The 9386-nt window shown below is 44.7% G+C and overlaps 1 protein-coding gene and 1 pseudogene across 1 annotated transcript in view; both read left to right on the forward strand.

Moving 5' to 3' along the window:
* The window catches only part of RADIL (Ras association and DIL domains), an 82136-nt gene that overhangs the window by 23490 nt on the left and 49260 nt on the right, over positions 1-9386 (forward strand). The gene's annotated exons all lie outside the window — the stretch shown is intronic.
* LOC102833493 overlaps positions 1206-9386 on the forward strand; it is a 33942-nt pseudogene continuing 25761 nt past the window's right edge.

A 9386-nucleotide genomic window follows, 5' to 3' on the forward strand; every position in this document is an offset into this window, starting at 1 on the left:
ACCCTATGCACAGCAGAACGAAACACTGCTCAATCTGGGCCAGCCTCACAGTCATTGCCATGCTTGAGCCCATTGATGCTATCACTTGGCCAATCCATCTCGTTGGGGGTCTTCCTCTTTTTCTCTGACCCTCCACCTTACCAAACAAGATATCCTTCTCAAGCAACTGGTCCCTCCTGACAATAAGTATGAGAGACGAAGTTTGGCCATCCTGGCCTCCAAGGAGCACTCTGGCTGCACTTCTTCCAACACAGATCTGTTGATTCTATGGGAAGCCCATGGCACTCTCAGTATTCTCCTCTAACACCATAACTCAAAAGCTAGAAGCCTGGAATATGAGACTTTGTCTCTCATACTTTGGATATGTTAATAAGAGGGCTCAGTTCCTGGAGAAGGATATCATGCTTGGTAAAGTGGAGGGTCTCCTGGTGTGGCACTGTGGGTTAATGCGCTGGACTGCAAGGTCTGTTTGAACTGCAGGATTGAATCAGGCTGTGAGCCGCAAGGTCAGCAGTTCGAAACTACCAGCAGTTCCGCGGGAGAAAGATGAGGCGGTCTGCTCCCGTAAAGATTTACAGCCTCAGAAACCCTGTGTAGGGTCACTATGAGTCAGAACCGACTCCACAGCACATAACAACAACAACAACAAGTGAGAACCTAATTTCTGCTTTTGAGGTGTCTCATTTTAAATCCAATGGAATGGCAAAACCCACCAATCCCTGAATTAGAGTCTCATATCCTAATGCATTCCTGAAGCGCACTAGTGTGGCCCTGTAGGATAAGCAGTTGAATGCAAGCTTGGTTTGAACTGCAAACCAAGGTTCAAATTTACCAGCTGTTCCTTGGAAACCCTATATAGGGTTGCTAAGAGTTAGAACCTACTCAACAGCACTTATCAACGATAACAACAACCCAGTCCTGTGGTGGGAGTTAACAAAGACTAGATAGAAGAGCCTTATTGAGTGCTGTAGGATCCACACTGGATTGTGAACCACAAGGTCAGCAGTTCAAACCCACCAACTGCTTCTTGGAAATCCTAGATAGAGTCGCGATGTGTCAGAATTTACTCAACTGCATTTGACAACAACAACAACAGAAGCTATAAAACAATAGCACTGGCCCTCCCAGTGTGTCTGTTTGTTCACACCATTGCTAAGTGGTCTTTGGTTACCTGGCCGCCATATGTTGGGTGGCGTCAGGTAAAGATGGTGGTCACTGAGTCTCAGGTAACTAGACAGAAAGAGCTTCAGAGCATCATTCTTTTCAATGCGTCCAAAAAGGAGCTCTTTACACCAACAATGGTTATAAATCCATTCAGAAAAGACTTTGAAGTAGTTGGAAGATTCAGGACTTAAAAGAGGAGATCGTATCTGAGAAGTTAATTGGGGTAAAACTGAATTACAGCTGGGCCAAGGGAAAAACTTACTGCAGCTGAGCTTGAAGTCTTGAAGCAGTATCTTGATGGTGGTGGAGACATCCTTGAAATGCTAGGAGAAGGTGGAGAATCCAGATTTGACACCAATATTAACTTTCCACTAGACGGATATGGAATCATGGTTAATAATGATGCTGTGGTTAGAAATGTATATTACAAGTATTTTCATTCTAAAGAAGCCCTAATTTCCAGTGGAGTCTTGAACAGGGAAATTAGCTGAGCAGCAGGGAAAGCCATGCCTGGGATCATTGATGGGGAGGGGAGAGTAGTGGAAACAATACCCAGGCGCTCACCTTTGTCTGTCCTTTCAGTGACAACACTGAGTGTCATGAAACCGCAGTGGCTGCTCTGTCCACAAGCTCTGTCTGCTTTCCATCATTCTAAGAACCAAGGTGGAAAGCTGGCAGCAGTTGGCTCATGCCACATATTAAGTGATAAAGAAGAAAACAGCAACATCGTGGATGTTGTTTTCCAGTAGCTTACAACAGGGGACATCCACATAAACCAGATTTTTGCTGAGGACCCAGAGATTTCCAACTACATGATGCTGCCTGACACAGCCACCCTGTCAGAACGGCTCTTAGTGTGTCTGCAGGAGGGCGAGGAGAACCTGCAGGACTTCACCACCCTCTTCGACCTGTCCATAAACCAGCTGGATACCACCTCCCTCATCTATGTCGTCTAGGCTCATGAAGAGCTAAACGTGAATCACCAACCTCTCCAGCTCATCCAACCACAGTTTGAGATGCCGCTGCCAGCCCTGCGGCCAGCTGTTTTCCCTCCTAGTTTTAGGGAACTACCACCTCCTCCTCTGGAGCTGTTTGACTTAGATGAGACATTCTCCTCTGAGAAGGCCCAGCTTGCTTGGATTACTAATAAGTGTACTGAGGAAACCTAGAATTGTATGTCCAGAAATGTGGTGATATGTTCTTGGTGTGACCAACAGACTACCAAAGATCCAACAGGATGCCACACACATCCTTGAACATATCTTCTTCCAAGTGGTGGAGTTCAAGAAGTTGAGCTTGGAACATGACATTGATGTCAGTGAAGCAGCGTTCCGGAGCAGTTTTAGAGACCACATCTCTTGGAGCAGCTTCTGCCTCTTGAACTCCCTTTGTAAACAGTTTTTTACTTTTTCCTTAGCTCCTTATCAGGGTTGTCTAATACCTTTCTCTTCTGTAAGCTTGGAAAGCTCTGTGCATTTTCTGCAGTGCTCAATAGGCATGCACATCAAAACCCTTATGTAAATGCCTGTTCTAAAATTAAACCTATGATTGACACTTTCATAAAAATAAAACAGTAGCACTGGACTGCTAACCACCAGGTCACTGGTTCAAACCCACCAGCTACTTTTTGGAAACCCTATAAGACTACTTTGAAGCCCCTATACAGGGTTGCTATGAGTCAGAACTGTTTCCATGGTACTTAACAACAGCAACAAGGATAAGCAGGGCTACTGCATTTGTGGCAGAGAAAAGGATGTACTAGAAAACCAGCACAATTTACAGCTTGCCTGCACTTAATAAATTAACCTCTACCTAAAATAACAAAACTCAGGTGAAAATTTGGAAATGCCAAATTTATCAGTATCACAGGAGATTTAAAACCAGCTCTTTCATTAATTGATATCAAGGAGACCAAACCATATGAGTGAGGGGAATTTTTGAATACCATTAACAGTCCAGTGCAGGGGCTCACAACTCTTCCTGTGAAGGGCCAAGTAGTAAGTATCTTCAGCTTGGTTTGGCCATACTATTTCTGCTACGATTCAACTCTGCCTTTACAGTTGAAATCAGCTATAGACAATACTTAAACACTCCACCATGGTTTGCCATTCCTGATGTGTTGTTAAGTGCTGTCGAATCGGTTCTGACTCATAGTGACCCTGTACAAGGTTTCTGAGGAGCAGCTGGAAGGTTTGAACCACTGACTTTGTGGTTCATAGTCCAGTATTGACCCTACAGCACCACATCAGGAGTCCGTTCTGATGTGGTGGTGTGCCATGAATTCAGTTCCGACTCATGGTGACCCTGCATAGGGTTTCCGAGGCTGTAAATCTTTACTGGAGCAGAAAGCCTCCTCTTCCTCCTGGGGAATGTCTGGTAGTTTTAAACTTCTGACCTTGAAATTAGCAGCTTGACTTGTAACCCACTGTGCTACCAGAGCTCCTTATTTCTGATATAGTGGGCATTTATTATAGAACCTCCACTGACCAATTGGAGAACACACATTATTCTCTAGCATTGTTGTTGTTAAGTGCCATCAAGTCAGTTCCAGCCCACAGCAATCCTGTATAGGATTTCCGAGGAGCAGCTGGTGAACTTGAACTGCTGACCTTGTGGTTCAAACTGAGTTTGCAGTCCAGCGAATTAACCCACAGTGCCACTCCAGGACTCCATTCTCAAGCATTAAGATGCAATGGCAGGTACAAAAAAATTAGCCACATGCTAGATTATAAAGGGAATCCTTGTGTAGGATATGTACTGGACTGCCAACCACAAGGTCAGTAGCCAAGCCTACCAGCTACTTTTGGAAACCCTCTACAGGGTTGCTGTGAGTTGGAACTGACCTGATAGCACTTCACAACAACAACATATTATAAAGTAAGTCCCAGAATGTTTCCAAGTGTATCTGTCACAGCATGTTCTCTGACTACAGGTCTAAAACACCAAACCAATTGCCATCCAAGCAAGCCTAACTCATAAGGACCCTGTAGAAGGGAGGAGAACAACTCAGAGGGTTCCAAGGCTGTCCATCTTTACAGAAGCAGACTGCCACAGCTTTCTCCTGCAAGCAGCTGGTGGGTTCGAACTGCTGACCTTTTGGCTAGAAGCCAGGTTAACTGCTGCACCACCAGAGCTGCTTGGCTACAGAACAATGAGTTAGTAATCAGTAACAAATAGCACAGGGGAGACTTTCCCAGGCAGGCACAAAATTGCTCAAATTGTACAGAAAGTGAGTGACATATAAGAGATTCTGTTTCTTGACAACAGAGTGAAAGCATGCCCTACAAGCTGAGAGAAGGGTTTTATGATACACAAGAATGACAAAGGATTATTATCCAGCATGTTTTAAGAGTTGTTTTTAATTTTTTTTTTTTTAAAATAAGGACAACAAAAATCTAAAAAAATCAATAGAAGAAAAATGAGCTGGAAAAAATGTGCAGACATTGCATAGAAGAGGTTATTAGATGGAAAAGAAGCCCCCCCAAAATGCCCCATCTCATCAATTATAAGGAAAGAAAAACACATTAAGACCTTGGAGAGATGGTGTTTTGTTTGTTTTGTAGTAATGTCAGAAGTCCAAGCACACTTAGGTTTGGTGAGAAAAAGGTACAGTGAGAGCTTGGTGCCGATATGACTATTAACTGTTGGACCATGTGGGTAGACAGTGTGGTCATATCTGCTAAACTTGGAAGGAGCGCTCAACTGCTTACCAGAAGGTCCATGGTTCGAACCCACCAGCTAACTCCACAGAAGAAAAGACATGGTCATCTGTTCCTGTAAAGATGACAGCCTAGGAAACCACAGTTGGCAGTTCTACTCTGTGAGAATCAAGCTGACAGCATACAGCAACAGTAGCCACAAGTAAAGTTGGCATGGCCGTACCATATGGCAAGTTATTCTCACTGATAAGTATGTTCCCTAGAACAGAAGTACTCTGCCATCATGCTGGGGAGCACTGCTGAGCACCCCAGCCCCTGGGTGGCCACAGTCTCTGGGCTTACAGCTGTGTCCAGAACACCATGCTTGTTGTCGGGAGAATTCCTAGAGATTGCTTTTATGTCCTTTCCATAGGACCCCGTGCATCTTCATGCCGGCAGTGCTTTGAAGAGTTGACTTCTCTGCTTTTCGAGGGCTCAGGGGTTTAGGCTAGACCCATTAGGATAATCTCCCTTTTGATGATCCCTAAATCAACTGATTACTAAACTTAATTACATTTGCCAAAATCTCTTGCTACATCGTAAAGCCTAATCTTGGCAGTGCTAGCATCCTGTTCAGAGGTTCTATTCATGCTCAAGGAAAAGCTCTCTGCCTGCCCCAGTATTCTCTCTGGCCACCATCAATCCACACCCCATCCCAAGGTTCCAAAGTCTTGTCCCATTACAGGCTCTGCTCGAGTCCCAAATCCCATCATCGACCTTGAGTCGAGTATGCTTGAGGTGTCAGTGTGTTGTCTATTACATACTGTACCTGGGGCACACTTTCCTCCCTTTGTGGCTCTGTGAAATTAGAGACAAGTCTATGTCCCCAGCACTCCCAACACACAGTGTGACACAGGCATGCTCTTGAAAAGTGGAGACCTTGGAAGGAAGGCAGAAAGGAGTTACTGGACTGAGCAGTTTTGAAACGCAGCCAAACACTCCATGAGTAGGTTTCAAGGTCTGGGGATAGTTTCACAGCTCTACCCTCTGGGTCATCCTTCAACTTTTGTCAGCCTGCTTCCCAGCAGTGGGCTTCTTTCACTTTGCACCCTGCTGTCTCTGGCAGCCTTCCTGCAGATAGCCTTTCCTCAGCATTCCTGCAGATATTTCTTCCTGATGGATCTCGTCTCTGTTTCTGACTTTCACTGACATGGCTGAAGGCAGTACTCTTAACTTTCTGGCAGGTCCTCTGGTTTAAGATAACCTAGGGGAGACACTGTAAATCTCTTTCTGCAGCTGAGGACTTGACATTTTGACCCTCCCAGGTTTCCACAAACAGCTGGGCAGTCACAGCCATGGCCTCAGCTGCTCCCTGGGTTATACTTTAAGCGACCATCGTGCACTGAGTCAGAGTCAACTGCTCACCGTGAGAGATGAGCATTTAACTTTTCTTCAGCATCCCTCCAGTTCCCATTCCCCAGTCCTTCTAATGGAGATACCAAAAACCTGGGGTGTGAGAGACCAGAACTGCCCCATAGCGTTTCCTTGGTTGTTGTTTCAATAGAAGCAAATCACCAGGCCTTTTTTTGTGGCACCACTAGATGGGTTTGCACAACCAGCTTTAGACTCGTAGCTGAGAGCAAACTGCTGGCACCACCCAGAGACCTTCCTCCCAACACAGTCCCACCGTCAGTTTGTTTAGATGAATAATTGACATCTACAGTTTTATGGACTCCTGGTGTGGCGTTATCGGATCAGCACTGAGCTGTGCACAGGTCTGTAGTTCAAACCCACCAGCTGCCACAGGAAACCCAGTACAGGGTTGCTATGAGTAGGAATCGACTCGATGGCACTTAACAATAACAATTTTACATCCATGTACGGCTTTTCATGACTGAGGATTCATATCTTTAAAGATCACTTTCCTTTCTTGTCCAGCTTTCCGTCACTGGGGTTTCTGTTTGTTGGCTCTGCTCTTCTTGGTCCTTTTCAGTATGGCTGTAATGCCCAGTGCTCTGCCAGTTGTCTGTCTCTTTTCAGGATGCTCAGGGTTTTACCAGTGTCAGCTTCTCAAGCCCTCAAGGGCCTGGCTTCCATCTGAGTCTGGGTGACTGTGCTCAAAGCTGCTTTGCAGGATTCCTCTGCTGCCTTCTCGTTCCTTTGTTTCAGTTTTGTTAATTGGGCTAGAATGGAATGACTTGCAACTCTGGTAGTTTACGGAAAAAGTGTATGGGAGAAGTAAAACTGTTTAAAACATTGTATGTCCAAAGAGGTCTTTAGTTGACATTCATGCTGATTTCCTTGTTTTGTTGTTATTGTTGCATGCCGTCGAATCGGTTCTTTATCATAGCGACTCTATGTAGTGTTTCCAAGGAGCGGCTGGTGAGCTTGAACCACCAACCTGTGGATTTCTCTTCTAATTGGTTATAAGCCAAAAAACCAAACCCACCACTGTCCAGTCGATTGTGACTCATGGTGACCGTGTAGGACAGAATAGAAGCAGACTGCCTCATCTTTTTCCTTTGGAGTGACTAGTGGGTTCAAACCACCGACCTCTGGGTTAGCAGCTGAGTGCTTGAACCACTGTGCCACCAGGACTCTACCTGAGTATAGAATCCTAGACTAGAAATATATTTCTTTCCTGGAGTTTTGAAGGCTCTCGTTCATTTTCTTCTAATTTCAATGCCTCTGTGAGAAGCTGGAACACATTCTGATTCTTTTTTAAAAAAATTTTTTATTGTGAACTGAGTGATAGTTTACTTGGGAGAACATCGGCTTTATACCATTGTTTTATTGCAGTGTTACAATCTCCTCCGTGCATCATCATTCAACAGTATTTGCTTCCATTCCCTCTGTTTTTTTTTTTTTGGTGGGGGGAGAGGGATTGTACAGAAACCCACTCAGAAATATATAATAATTTGAACAACCAAAGGACACATTCTGCAAGGCTGCCTCCTGGCTACCAGCACCCAGCACCTCTCTTTCCATGGGTCCAGAGTCCTCAGCTGCTCTTATCTATCCATGTCCTTATCTCTACCTCCATCTCTGCTGTTGCTGCTTCTCTGGATAGTGTCCCACATTCTGCTTTTGCTCTTCTCCCTTGATGGTCCTTGGGTCCTTTGTTTCTGAACTATAAGATTAACTATTCCCTCATTTTTGTTACAAAACTTCTACTTTTACAGTTGTGACAGTCGTAATCATTCATGATAACAATTACTATTGAATCATAAGAATCTTATCCCCATCTCTTTTCACCAGACCTGTCTAGACAAGATGAAAAATATTCAATGGGGACTCTACTCCTGCACACTCTTAAGCTAAACTCCCTTTTGAAAATTTGTAAGTCAGTCACTTTGTGCCTTTATCACCCTCTTATTATATGAAGCCAATGTCTAAGTTTCCCCATCCCTATCTACCCTGTATACAGAGGGGATAGGATTGATACTTGATGTGAAGACTCCTTCCCTCTCAGTATTTTGAGCTACTACCTCCATAATATAGGTCAAGTTCCTCAAATTGTAGCAATTTACACTCGTTTCCTTAATCAAAAATAGTTTTTGTAAATCTTCCTCTAGTCAAGTTCTGATTATCAAGCCACTGAGGCTAGGTCACATGGACACTATCTGCAAGTTTGGGCATTCTTGTGTATCTCCCCTCATTCATATCAGCTGGATGCTTCACTCTCAGCTCTAGCCCTTTGTGGCTATTTCCTTGTCTATGGGCTCAGGAGTACTCAGGTCTCACCACACTTCAGACCAACCAGCCCTTCCTTTTCTCTCCCTCATCTCCAGGTCAGTGGGAGTCTATGGAACATCATTGAACTCAGCCCATTTCTTCATTACTGCCTTTCCCCACTCTTCCACTCACCAGTAGACCAGTGTGGTCACCAGCAAGCTTACATGCCTGCTCATGTGTTCCCTTTGAGTTTCAGTATTGGAGGGTGGTTCACATTTTGATTCTTGATCCTTTTTACGTAACCTGTCTTTTTTTTCTTCCTTCTGGAAATGATACAATAGAAAGGGCTCATCCTCCCAGGCCTCTTTGCAGGTGGCCTGGCTTGGTGGTTCTGATGGTGAAACCTGCCTGGGTCGCTGCCTCTTGGTGGTTTCTCTGGATTTCCCAGGAGGACTCTCCCACAGGCAGTGCTGAGTGGATGAAGAGGGCTAGGCGGTTTCGTGATTCAGAATATGACCTTTCATTTCGGAACCTCTGGCCAGGACCTGTGGTTTTACCCTCCATTGCCTTCTACAGCCTGACTGTGTGCAGGGGAACCTCTGCATTTGGGGTTTAGTCACTTCTTCTTCACTGACTTTGAAACAGGCTTCCTGTTTTCCCACTTACTTCCAGGCATATCTGGGGCCAGTGATACCTTATATGGAATTTCTGAGTCCTAGGGTGGTATCTGTGGAAAGAGAAGATGGAAAAGCTCCATATCATCAGTGAAAACAAGGCCAGGGGCAGACTGTAGAACAGACCATCAATTACTCATATGCAAATTCAAAGTGAAACTGAAGAAAATGAAAACAAGTCCACGAGAGCCAAAATATGACCTTGAATTTATCCCACCTGAATTTAGAGATCATC

The sequence above is a fragment of the Chrysochloris asiatica genome, unplaced genomic scaffold, assembly GCF_000296735.1.
Source record: "Chrysochloris asiatica unplaced genomic scaffold, ChrAsi1.0 scaffold00034, whole genome shotgun sequence".
Classification (NCBI taxonomy): Eukaryota; Metazoa; Chordata; class Mammalia; order Afrosoricida; family Chrysochloridae; genus Chrysochloris; species Chrysochloris asiatica.